Raw genomic sequence first — 14,305 nt, 5'->3', positions numbered from 1 at the left:
CCTTTCCCATTCTTTTTCTCTTTACTCTCTCTAAAACCTCTCTCTAGCCCCGAAACCCCCCGAAAAGCCTAGGGAACCTCCCTAGCACGAGGCGGAAGCCCCGGAGTGCTCGACGGCTCGGAGAAGAAGATATTTTCGGCTCGGGAAGGCTGCTCCAAGCAAAGCCTAGTTTTCTATAAAACCCGTTGTAAGTGAGCTACGTCTACGCTATTTTTAATATATAGTTTATTTAATTATAGTAACGTTATTAGGAACTTATAATAAGTACTTGGGATATTATTATGGATTATATAAGTATTGTTTAACGCTTATATAATAGTAATAATAGCTAGACTATTAATTAGTCTCGGCGAATAATAGACTAAACTCTAGTGGTAATAATACTAGGTTTCGTCGAAGGAAATTATTTTTAAGAAGTGAAGCGCTGTCTGAGTTCGAATTCACCACCTTTTCATGTGAGTGCATGGTCCATTTCATCTTACGCATAGGTATGAAGTATTTTATATAAATTACGTGTTATGTGTGCATATTATCTGCATACTTTCTGTCTATGATGGATGAATGATTTCATACATGTTTTAAATGATTTAAATATATATTTATTTTATATCTACAAATATGTTGTGATAAAACATGGGTAGATGAAATAGTTGGTGTGTGATGAAATAAAATGATGAATGATAGGTGATGATAGGAAGGTGATGATAATTAGGTGATGGATAGGTGATGATGAATCGGTGATGTAGGATGAAAGATACTATAACCTTGTCCGGCAATTTGGAGATGTAGTCATCTACTAGAGTATAGATGGCAACCACAGACTATTCTAGACAACCCGTGGAAACACCAGCAGACTTATAACCTGTAGGTGATGAATTACGAGTCCAGGTGATGTTGTGACTGTATATTCATGTGATGATACTCTAACCCTTACTATGAATTATGAGTTCAGGCGATGTTGTAACTAAGTTTTCATGCCTTAGGAACGAGCATATACGGAAATGCGAGGTAAAAAGATGAGAGGTAAATATGATATAGGAGATGACCCTTAAGATAATTCTTTAAGGAATATTAAAGAAGATAACGGGAATGGGTAATCGGGTTGATTGTCTGATGTTTAAACATAATAATTATATTATTGTGGGTTGAAAACCCTATGTACTCACTAGGTTTCCCAACCTGACCCACTCCAGCTTATTTGTATCATAGGTGTCGGTACGAAGCTACTTTGCACTAAGAGATTTAAAAGAGATGTAGATCACTAGTGTAAATGAATGTAAGTTCTGTTTATGCTTATGTTTTTGTATTGATGATGACATCCCAAATGTTTTAAATGAATAAAAATACATTTCTTCGGAAATGCTTTGATAATGTATTTAGCATGTTTTTTTGGGAACAAATTCCGCAACATTTTTATTAAAAGAAGTACTCTGATTTTTATGAAGCATAAACAAAATCGGTCTTTTCTGGCCGTGAAAATGGGGATGTCACAACTGTGAGCCTAAGGAGCAATCCAGTCGAGAGACTGTGGTCCATGGGTATTGACTATGGGCCAGAGGGGCAATCCAGTCGAGAGACTGTGGTCCAGGGGCAATCCAGTCGGGAGACCGTGGGCCAGGGGAAATTCAGTCAAGAGATTGTGAGCCATGTGTAATCCAATCGGGAGACTGAGGAACCAAAATGCATGTATGTATATGTTTTTTTGTGTGGTGTATTTTGGGGGAACTCACTAAGCGTTGTGTTTACCACGTTGTTTATGTTTTCAGGTTGTATCAGTGATCATAGGAAGGTGAAGGCGTGACTGTATGCACTCATCAGCAGCATTGAGGATTTCGCGTTTATTATATTACTCTAATTTTCGATAAATGTAATTTGGAATAAATGGTTTTCTTAAAATGGATTTATAATTGGGAAGTTTTACCTTATTAAAAATGAAAAATTTTTGTTGTGAAAGTTGGACGTTACAATTTTCAGCTTATTTGATTATCGGGCTTTTCGGTCCGAGTTACCTAAATAAGAGCTTATTCGGTTCTAAATACCTGGCCCAGAATTGAAAAGTCGTTAAATTTTAATCCTAATTTACCTAGCTACATCGAAATTTAGTCGATCGCTCCAAATCCCTCCTTTTGTGAATGAGTTGAGGTTTCACAACAGGAAAAAAAAATATACACGTCGACTTCCCTACTCAACCATTACCATTCTCGAAATCCTTCTTAGGTGTCGATCCTTCCTCTATATATTCAGAAATCGACCCTTCTTTCTTGTTTCTTGTAACATCCCGATTCCCAGGTATCTTATTTTATTCATTTATTTTGGATTTTGTGGAGGGACTCGGCTAGTTGGTGCTTAGACTCGCCGAGTAGGGTCGCAGATTCTCATCCGGGTTCATGACTGGACTCGGCGAGTCCATGAGTGGACTCTGCGAGTCCACGCTGTTTAATGAAACCCTAATTTCCCGGGTTTGGGACCTATTTAAAGGCCCTTAGGACCGTCATTTGCGGCTACCAAACCCCAGAGAGAAACCCTAAAAGAGCTAGAGCGATTGTGAGAGGAAAGGAGCCATTTCTTGATCTTTGTGGTTGATTCTTGCAAGAAGGAGGTGTTTCCAGCTTAGAGGAGACCAAGGAGGTGGTGCATCTATGGATTTCGAGCAAAAGACTTCATCTTTGAGGTACTATATCGCCCCTTTATCTGTTTTGTTGAAGAAATCCATATATGTAGAGTTTTCATGTCCTTTAATGGAAGAAATTGTGAGAATATGGACCATATTCGCTTTGAGACTTCGGATCTGGACCCATAGTGGTCTAAAGAGCTTATCTCAGCTTGCTTTATGTTGAGATATGGAGGTGTTGAGCTTAGGATGTTATTTTTGGGGCTAAATCACCAAGTGAAACCTCCTAGACGTCCCATGAGTGTCAAGATTCGAGCTTTACGTGTTTATCAGGCTTGGGAAGGTCAGATCTATGGATCAAAGGAACAGATCTGACCTCAGGAGGCCAATTGAGTTTGTGCATGGCATGAACTCGCCGAGTCCAAGGGCAAACTTGGCGAGTAGGGTTAGGTTTTCCCGTAAATCACTCATTGAGTAGACTTGCCGAGTTGGGGGAATAACTCAGTGAGTCAGAGAGGGATTAGAGGACTGGATTTCAAGGCGGAACTCGTCGAGTTGATCTTGAGACTCGGCGAGTTGAGTCGGGGTGGCCCCGCGATTCATGCCAGGTGTGACTCGTCGAGCAAGGGGAGGGACTCGACGTGCCAAGCGAGACTAGAGAGTTAGTGGACACGTGTAGACTTGCCGAGTCCCCTAAGTGCACTCGACGAGTCGGGTCAACGTTTGACCGTTGACTTTTGTTGACTTTTAGGGTTTGGTCAACAATGGGGCCTTTGAGCCGAGAGAGGGGTAAAATGGTCTTTTACCCTTCTGAGGATGCCAAGAGAGAGTTGAGTCTAGTCTTGAGAGTTATATTTATGAGAGTATTTACCTTATGTGATCAGGCGGAGGCTAGACCATATTTCTACCGAGTCAGAGATTTTCCGAGATATCTGAGGTGAATCTTCTCACTATACTTTACCTTGAGTGGTAATTAGAGTTATGTGATAGAGTTATTGTATGCTATTTATGTGATGTGTTGCACTGCATTATTTCTATGTGATTTATGCCATGTGTATATCAGAGTATATCAGAGTTAGAACCAGAAGGTTCACAGAGCTACGACTAGAGGGTCCGCAGAGTTAAGTCCCAAGGGCCCATAGAGTTATAGCCTCGAGTGGCTAGTGTGTGTTATGTGTGGTATTTTGGGGAACTCACTAAGCTTCGTGCTTACAGTGTTTTGTGCTTTGTGTTTCAGGTTTTCTCAGGATCACGGGACAGCACCGGCTCAATTGTACACACCAGAGAAAGAATTATGTTTTAGAGGATCCTGGATTACTATTTATTTGATTATGGAGTTATGTTTATTGTAATTTAAAAAAAAAAAAAAGGAGATTTTTATGAAAAGTTTTAAAGAGATAAACTATTTTAAATGAAAATTTTGTTTTGAAAATTTCGGTGTTACAAGTTGGTATCAGAGCCTTGGTTTGAGGGATTCGGATGCACCTTCGGGTAAATCTGGACTCAAACTGAGGAAGTAAGAAAAGTTTTCAAAGAAATGATTTTCTAAAAATGAATAAGAGTTCAAAGAGGAAGCGAGAAAGAGTAGTGTGTACAATCAGCCAGAGCCCGAACGGTGATTTCCCAAAATACCCTTACTTTTGTGCTATGAGATATTTATGATACATTTTATGAGATATTATGCATGCTAGAGACAGGCTAGGTATTTCATATCTTAGGACTAGAGTGGCCTGATTAGTGATGCCTTAGCCTAGGAGTTGCTGTTATGTGATGCGCTTTTGAGTATGAGTGAGAGTATTCAGTTGGAATCCTTTTTGGGGATTTGAGTAGAGGAGTAATCTAGGAGAGACGTGTAAATGAGTGTTGTGGTGCTTTTCGAAAGAATAGTTAGAACCCGCGAGGGGTAGAGTTGCAGAGTTCGGGGGTACTTTGGAGAAGGAGCAGAGCAAGCGGAGTTATCACCAAGAGTGAGTTCTATGTATTCCTCGATGCCCGAATGCTGCTTGCTTCGTGCTTTGTGGAACTCTCGATGATGGGAGTCAGCTACCGAGTGAATATGACGATATTAAGGAGGTAGATGGTTGGCATCATTAGGAGCTCTTCAGCAGCTGATGGCGGAGAAGTAGGAGGACTAAGGAAGAGCCTAGGGAGTAACCTTAGCCAGATGAGTACGCTGGCGGAGTAGAGCATTTCGCTGAGGAGCGAGCACGCGTGACGGAATTGGTGAACGAGAAGGTTGAGCAGCTACTTAGGAGCTCTGGGATGGTCCATGTGGAAAGTATGGGTAGATGTGGCAGTAGTATGGGCCCGTACTACCGAAAGCAGAGGACCCATACTCGATACAAGGAGTATTCTGAAGGTTCTAAGTAACAGATTGAGGAGTGATGTTATGGTTCGAGTACCATACATCGGGGCAGATTGAGGAGTGATGTTATGGTTCGAGAGCAGATTGAGTATTGATTTTATGGTTCGAGTACCATACATCGGAGCAGATTGGGAAGTGATGTCATGGTTCGAGTACCATGCATCTTAGCAGATTGAGGGGTGATGTTATAGTTCGAGTGTCATGCATTGTAGCCGATTGAGGAGAGATGTCATGGGATGAGTACCATGGTTCTTAGCAAATGATGCTTGTGATTCTCCGGTTGTCTGGTCAGGATTGATTGGTGGAGTTTGGATGCGATGGGGTTTTAGGCCTGAGGGCCATGATTGAGTCCGAAGAGGCATCCCTTGAGAGGGAGGTCGAGAGCATTTCAGAGTATTATTGGTAAGATGTCAGATGTAGCCGCAAGACTCAGGGATTAGTAGAGAAGGCATTTATGGGGGATTGCGGCCTGAGTGAGCGATCAGTTGATGGAGGAAATGTCACCTTCTGTGACCTGATGGGTGCTATTTATGTTTCCTATGGGAAACAAGAGAAACATGAGATTTCAGTTCTGGGTTTAGGAGTAAACCCTACGGGTTGACATTGATGTCGATTTTTCCACCAGTGTATCATGCAACATGTCTGCCGCGAGGAAATGATCTACCATGAGCAAGTAGTCAGTGGGGACTGAGATGGTCAAGGACCACATTACACCCTAATTGGGTATAGTAGGGCGTGTGGTAGCGGTATCAGCGGGTAATCCAAACGAGTATATCAAAGGGGTGGCTCTTCTGTCTATGATGGGTATTGAGTATGGTAGTGGAGTCCCTGTTCTTGTGATGATTCACGTGTTGGGACGGGAGTTGAGCAGTCGAGGATGAGGAGTATGATGATTTATTGTTTCAGTCTAAGAGTCAGTTATAGTATTGGACAGTTGAGATGTTCGGTATTGGATGGTATGATGCTTCGAACGGCTAGAGGCAGTCGTGATGAGAAATTCCTGAGGATTTCATCGGAGATTTAGGATATTTGAGGTTTCTTGATCCCTACGTGGGGAGATCATTGGGCGTTGCGTGGCACCTTCCAAGCGTAGGTGCGATGTTCTGACGAAAACCGTCTGTGGGGTAGATTGTTGATGCGTCAATTGGTGATGGTTCGAACCCTAAGTGGGGGAGAACCGGGTATTTTATTGGGGAAAACAGATATTTATGCAAGAGCGGTTAGGGGTTGGATACAGAGACCTGCGACTCGAATTCATGAGACCAGGGTTATTGGTGATCAAGGAGAGGTGCAGAGCGAGATAATGCATGTGGTGCGTGTCTGAGAAAGGATGAGTGTCTCCATGGCAGGTGGCCGATGGTCAGGAATCTGGTGGTGGTCAGGGTCGTTTCAAGTGGAAGGCTCGTAATGATGGTATGGGCAGCTGAGGACTTATGGGTCGAAGTATCGATAGAAGATTATCGAGCAGCCAACTCCCGGACCGGTATGTGTATTTTGCTTGGATTTTGAGCAGTAGGGGAAAGGGTTTCGAAGGATCATCAGCGTGTCCTGAAGCGTTAGCGCTTTCTTTGTATTCCAATTGAGTGTTTGGATACACTGAAGTTGCGCATCGGGTAAAATGAAGAATTATTTATGGGGTTCAGAGGAAATGTATTGTTGTATCTGTATGGTGCGGGGAGTAGGAGATCAGTGGTTGAGGCAGGCCATTGTGATGTTCTGTAAAGGTGTTCCGTAATACTCGAGTATAATGTTCCGATTTCGGAGTTATTTGGAATCTTGAGTTTGAGACGACTAGTGGTGTATCATGTATCTACAGTTCCAGTGGGAGCCCTTCGGGTATTGGCATCAAGAGGGATTAATTAAGAAAGTGGATCTCAACAGAGGTAGGTATTTTGTTATAGCGGTTACCACCAGAGTCTGTGATGCACATGTGGGACAAGGATGTGTAGCTATCTATGATAGTCTACGGAGCATGGGTTAGTGGACGTAGTTTGGCGTTGTGATGAGAATGAGAGTATGGGGTGAAGCTACGGGGAGCCATAGTATTCACTAGTCAGAGGATGTTGTGATGCTACGGGGAGTTGTAGTACTCACAAGTCAGAAAGAGGGAGTCGTGGTACTGCGGGGAGCCGTAGTACTCACTAGTCAAAGGCTGTCGTGATGTTGCGGGGAGCCATAGTACTCATTAGAAGGCAAGAGAGTGTGATGATGGAGTGTTCTCCGATCAGTGTATGATGCAGAAGAGTTTTAGGCTTGAGTAGCCCTAGTATTGAGTTTTTGGAGCCTGGTGGTTGAACTAGGGGTGAGACGGGGGTCTCCATCTCTGTCGGGAATCATTATATTTTGTTTTGAGTTGTGATTGTCGCAACATGAGGAAGTTGGAAAAGTGGTATTGCACGTGGCGCAGGTTGAGTCATGAGAAGAGTATCTTATTGGGTAGCAAGGTTCCAACTTTGGGTCGGACCAAACTCTTGAGTTGAGTTTGGCATGGATGGTGCATGGGTAAACGAGATGAAATTCTGGAATTCTGAGGTGAATTCTTGGATGAGGGTATTGTTGTCGTCCGATGTCTAAAACCTGTATAGGTTAGTAATCGGGTACGAGAGATACCGCAAGATGCACATGAGAGATGCATAGCAGACATCAGAGGTCGGGGTTGAGTCGATCTTTGGTTGGATTGTAGTTTTCGTATGAGGTAAAGAGAATTTTTGACTTGTGTGTCACTGCGCCGAGATAGTTGAAACGAGAAGGAAGTTAGTGAGACATTCTGAATCATGTCATGAGTAACCATGGAAGTTCAACTATGGGGTTGAAGTTCTATGAGTTCTCCTATAACAACAGCCATCATTCGAGCATCGATAAGCCACCCTTTGAGCTGTTGTATGGGAGGAGGTGTCGGACCCCCCCCCCCTCAATTGTTAGGGAGAGGTAGGGCGACGTATGATAGGTAGTACAGAGATTGTGCTTCAGACGACCGAGCAGATTCAGCAGGTTAGACAGAGGTTGCTGACCGCTCAAAGTTGCCAGAAGAGTTATCCGGACAGGCGCCGGTCCAAGCTCAAATTTCAGGTCGGCGATTTCGTGCTCTTGAAGGTCTCTCCTTGGAAAGAAGTGACCCGATTCAGGAAGAGGGGAAGTTGGGGACCCGATATATTGGACCTTTCAGGGTGATCGCGAGAGTAGACAGGGTAGCCTACCGTTTGGAGCTACCTGCAGAGTTGGGTTAGATTCACAACACCTTCCACGTGTCGCAGCTGAGAAAGTGTATAGCCGACGAGTCGGCAGTGGTACCATTAGAGGATATTCAGGTGGATGTGAGCCTGAACTATGTTGAGAGACCGGTGGTGATCAGGGATCAGAAGATCAAGGTTATGAGGAACAAGGAAGTGCCTCTGGTGCAGGTCCAATGGCAGCATCAGAAAGGGTCAGAGCTGACTTGGGAGCCGGAACGCGAGATGCGTGAGCAGCGTCTAGAGTTGTTTGCAGAGTGAGACTTCGAGGGCAAAGTCTGATTCTAGTGGGGGAGAATTGTCACATCCGGATTCCCAGGTATATTATTTTATTCATTTATTTGGAGTTTGTGGAGGGACTCGGCGAGTTGGCGCTTAGACTCGCCGAGTAGGGTCGCGGATTCTCATCCGGGTTCATGACTGGACTCGGCGAGTCCATGAGTGGACTCGGCGAGTCCACGCTGTTTAATGAAACCCTAATTTCCCGGGTTTGGGACCTATTTAAAGGCCCTTAGGACCATCATTTGCGGCTACCAAACCCCAGATAGAAACCCTAAAAGAGCTAGAGCGATTGTGAGAGGAAAGGAGCCATTTCTTGATCTTTGTGGTTGATTCTTGCAAGAAGGAGGTGTTTCCAGCTTAGAGGAGACCAAGGAGGTGGTGCATCTGTGGATTTCGAGCAAAAGACTTCATCTTTGAGGTACTATATCGCCCCCTTTATCTTTTTTGTTGAAGGAATCCATAGATGTAGAGTTTTCATGTCCTTTAATGGAAGAAATTGTGAGAATATGGCCCCTATTCGCTTTGAGACTTCGGGTCTGGACCCATAGTGGTCTAAAGAGCTTATCTCAGCTTGCTTTATGTTGAGCTATGGAGGTGTTGAGCTTAGGATGTTATTTTTGGGGCTAAATCACCAACTGAAACCTCCTAGACGTCCCATGAGTGTCAAGATTCGAGCTTTACATGTTTATCAGGCTTGGGAAGGTTAGATCTATGGATCAAAGGAACAAATCTGACCTCAGGAGGTCAATTGAGTTAATGCATTGCATGAACTCGCCGAGTCCAAAGGCAGACTCAGCGAGTATGGTTAGGGTTTCCCATAAATCACTCAATGAGTAGACTTGCCGAGTTGGGGGAATAATTCAGTGAGTCAGAGAGGGATTAGAGGACTGGAATTCAAGGCGGAACTCGCCGAGTTAATCTTGAGACTCGGCGAGTTGAGTCGGGGTGGCCCCGCGATTCATGCCAGGTGTGACTCGTCGAGCAAGGGGAGGGACTCGACCTGCCAAGCGAGACTAGAGAGTTAGTGGACACGTGTAAACTCGCCGAGTCGCCTAAGTGCACTCGACGAGTCGGGTCAAAGTTTGACCGTTGACTTTTGTTGACTTTTAGGGTTTGGTCAACAATAGGGCCTTTGAGCCGAGATAGGGTTAAAATGGTCATTTACCCTTCTGAGGATGCCAAGAGAGAGTTGAGTCTAGTCTTGAGAGTTATATTTATGAGAGTATTTACCTTATGTGATCAGGCGGAGGCTAGACCATATTTCTACCGAGTCAAAGATTTACCGAGATATCTGAGGTGAGTCTTCTCACTATACTTTACCTTGAGTGGTAATTAGAGTTATGTGATAGAGTTATTGTATGCTATTTATGTGATGTGTTGCACTGCATTATTTCTATGTGATTTATGCCATGTGTATATCAGAGTTAGAACCGGAAGGTTCACAAAGCTAGGACTAGAGGGTCCACAGAGTTAAGGCCCAAGGGCCCACAAAGTTATAGCCTCGAGTGGCTAGTATGTGTCATGTGTGGTATTCTAGGGAACTCACTAAGCTTCGTGCTTACAGTGTTTTGTGCTTTGTGTTTCAGGTTTTCTCAGGATCACGGGACGGCACCGGCTCGATTGTACACACCAGAGAAAGAATTATGTTTTAGAGGATCCTGGATTACTATTTATTTGATTATGGAGTTGTGTTTATTGTAATTTAAACAAAAAGGAGATTTTTATGAAAATTTTTAAAGAGATAAACTATTTTAAATGAGAATTTGTTTTGAAAATTTCGGTGTTACATTTCTAAGGATTCAGGAATTCCTACTTTGTCTATTCATGGAAAATTGGGCTCCAAGTCAAGAAACTAAAGTAAGAAATGAAGCATCATTATATTAATCTATTGTGTAAATGTTATTCTTTCAATGTTATATTGTGTTATGTTTGTCTTCGAATGTGTTATGTTGGTGTATGGAATCATAAGCTATAAAAGTAATAAAAAAATACAGTGTTTATAATCATATTGTAAATGTTATTTGGGTGATGGAATCATAATATGCTTTACTTGGTTTTTTTCAGTTATATTGTAACGCCCCGAACCTTGCAGGTATATCTTGAAAACCCTTCTTCCTTTTATTAGTTGTCATTGTTGGTCCTTGGAGTTGGTTGTGTTGGGTCGCAAGAAGTATAAGGACTAAAGTTGCAACTTTGGGACTGGAAGGAGTACGATAAGCGTACATAAGGGTACGCTAAGCATACTAGGGGCGCCCTAGTACGCTAGGCGTACACTCATGTACGTTGGGCGTACTTATGTCCGATGAAAACCCTAATATTCAGTGTTGGGAACTATATAAGCATCCTTATGGCTCATTCTTTTGCTTACCCTCAGCCTCCATATCTCATAAAAACGTCCCAAACCCTAGTGTGTGTGAGAAGTGTGAGTTGGTGTGCATTTTGAACCTTGGGAAGTGAAGACATTGCACCAAGGAGCTAGAGGATGAAAGCAAGGCTATAGATCTGAGGTTGTATTGTGCCATTGAAGCACCAGAAGGTAAAAATCTTGAAACTTTGTGCTTACTAGTTATAGATCTATACATTTAACTTTATCAAAGTCTTATTGTCCAAAGAATCCCCAAGATGGTGCATGTGATGTCTTAGACGAAATGAGTTGTCCTTTTAGACCTTAGGAGAGCTCTTAAGTGATAAAAATTAGTTCCCAACAGTTAGGCTTGTCCCATGCATGAAGTGAGAAGGTCTTAATGGGTTAAGACCATGAGTAAGGACTTTCTAGATGTACAAAGTGATAAAGTCTGGAACTTTATGGTCCAATGGCATATTTTCTCGATGGATTTGGAATTTGAGCTTAAGCCGTTAAGCACTTATTAGGGTTTTGGTAAAACCCCGCGTACACTCAGTGTAAATTTTGTACGCCCAGCATACGGGGTCAACTATCCCGATGGCAGTCAGCGTAGAACGGCATTACGCCCAGCGTAACCAGAGAGGTACGCCCCGCGTACGCTCTCTGTTGGGCTCATGTCAAATGGGCTTAGTGTTTATGGGCTAAATGGATTTGGACCTTTGTTGGACTCTGCAAATAGGATATTTTGGGCCAGGTTATGATAGTGGATCATGGAGTTAGGCCAATAAGGAGGTTGGGCCCAATTTGATAAATTGGGCCAATAATGGACTTTAGAGTATGGACCTTCAAGATAAGGACTTGGTGTTGGGTCTTGGCCCGACAAAAAGAAATGGACTTTATGAATTATATGGACACTTAGTCAAGGGAGTGATGTCGGGTAATAACCTAGTATTTATTATGTGTGTCAGCTCGGGATTTCCAATGAGGCAGCGGTTAGAATTTCAGCATTTCGGCACTACTAGTCAGGTGAGTTTTCCTCACTATACTCAAGGGTCTAAGGCACCAAGTCCGGCCCTTTAAATTTTTATTGGTTATTTTATGCTAGTATGATATGTTAAATCTGTATCCTAGAGGGTAGGATGATAATATGTGATATGTGGTATGACCTGTTAGTTAGATATCCTAGAGGGTAGGATAATATTATATGTTATGTGGTATGATCCGGTAGATCAGTTTGTTGTCTATAGACTGTTATGTGATTATCTGTTATATGTGCACATGTTTGTTTATTGGTTGAGGCTTATCTGTTTGTGCAAAAGCCAATAGACATGGGCATTCCAACCTTTTGGTTGTGGGCCTGGAGTATTCTATCCCGAGGATGACTGGACTCATAGTATGTGGGCATTCCAAATTGTTGGTTATGGGCCTGGGGTATTCCATCCCGAGGATGATTGGACCCATAGTATGTTGGCATTCTAACCGGAAGGTTAAGGGCCTGGGGTATTCCAACCCGATGGTTGATTGAACCCATAGTATGTTGTTTATGGTTATATTTGTATTGTGTGAGTATGGGTATTTTGGGGGAACTCACTAAGATTTCGGGCTTACAGTTTCAGTTTATTGTTTCAGGTACATCAGGGGATCACGACAAGGCAAAGGCGTGATCGTACAGCTCCTCACATTTTGTTTATGTTTCTGGGAAAACTCTGATAAATACTATTTTGAAAACAAAGATTTGTAATAACTCTTGATTTTTAAATGTTTTGAAAAGTTAAATTTTGGTTTAAATTTTATGGGTGTTACATATATTAGGTCGTTAATCATATTGTGAATGTTATTTGGGTTATTCGAGTAATAACCAAACCGTTTGTATTAGGTTAATCGTTCTTGGTTTTGGTTCCTCCAATTATCCTTACTCGGTTTTCGTGTTATTCGGGTTCGGTCCGATTCCGACTTGAATAACATCTCTACATATGATGGCCAAAATCCCTAACCTTAGAAGGTTGGGTAAATGTTGAAAGAATGAAGAGAGAGCTCAAAGCTAGAGAGCATTTTTGGAGGGAAAAAGTGGTCGATCTTGGGAGAGAATCGGCTAGGGTTTCTTAAGTGTGGCTTTATCTTGACTCGGTACTCTTATCCCTTTATTTATAGGATAAGCACCAACAATATGAATCAAAGGATAATTAAACTTAACCCGTGAACATTATTAGCTTCTAATTAACTCTTCATCTTATGATGAGTAAAAAAACTAGTCCATCTATAATATCTCTTCTATTATTTTATACTTAAATCATATCTTCTATGTAACCTAAAAGGAACATGATAATTATAGAAATATTACTAACTTTTTGTGACTATGAGCATATTCCAAAACTTACAAACTATAACTCAAAGACATTGATTCTAAATTAAATTCCTTCCTAAGTCATTATTTCATTCCAAGCATAATTATAAAGTTGTTGTGTTCCAATCCTTTATAGATGTTGCAAATTCATATAACCCTTTGAAAAAAAACCTTTAAAGGTTGAGATCACTTTAATTCGTTCACAAGATAAATCAATGTTTAATGAAGTTTAACTAGTTTCAAAATCATTTCATTTAACTCTAATGATGAATCACCATTGGAATCATCAATCCCAACCACAAACTTTGATGGTATTATGGAATTATGACTAAAGTTAACATATGAATCAATATAGACTCCGGTTAATCAAGATTTTTATCGAATACTATGACCTAGAACTAATGTACAACTTATTTCAGTCAATGCACCACTCAGTCATGAAGTTAGGGTTAGAAAACACCTAATCTCATAATAAATGGTGGAATCAATCATTCCATTGATAAAGTGATGATTGCTTTTGGTTCTAGTGATTGAATCTAACTTATAAGCTCAATTCCTTCCATGAATCTCAAATTCCATATGAGTTAGGTATAGAAATCCCCAAACCTCCCACAAACACTAAACCAAACCACTAAAATGGAAATGGTGGATTATAAGATGAGTAATGAAGTGATTCAACACTAGGAACTCATATATTCATTGGAATCACTCATGGAATTCAGAGTTGAAGCAAATACACAAACCTTGGATATGAATGAGAAGAGACGGGGAAGAGATTTACCTTTTATGTTTTCCACAACTTCAGTCAACCTTTCCTGCTTCAATCTCATTCACACTTCATTTCGTTTTCATCCTTTCACTCTGAAATTGCCATAACAAGGTCGCTCTCTCTAACTCAAATGGGAGAGATGGAAGCTAGATATTTTTAATCTAAGGCCTAATGACATTATTGACCCTCTTAGAATCCAATTTTCAAAACAATGACACCATTTGGTAAAAACATTAAATAATCTCCCATAGACTTTTTCCCCCACTCTACTAACTCTCTAACAATTAAGCCCTTGACTAAGTCAAATATAGATATGACTAGTTCGGTGGGACACTTTTGATTCTTACTTTCAAAATTTCT

This window comes from Lactuca sativa, chromosome 5 (genome assembly GCF_002870075.4).
Source record: "Lactuca sativa cultivar Salinas chromosome 5, Lsat_Salinas_v11, whole genome shotgun sequence".
Taxonomy (NCBI): domain Eukaryota; kingdom Viridiplantae; phylum Streptophyta; class Magnoliopsida; order Asterales; family Asteraceae; genus Lactuca; species Lactuca sativa.
The sequence above is the reverse complement of the archived record's forward strand: the minus strand, read 5'-3'. Positions refer to the sequence as shown.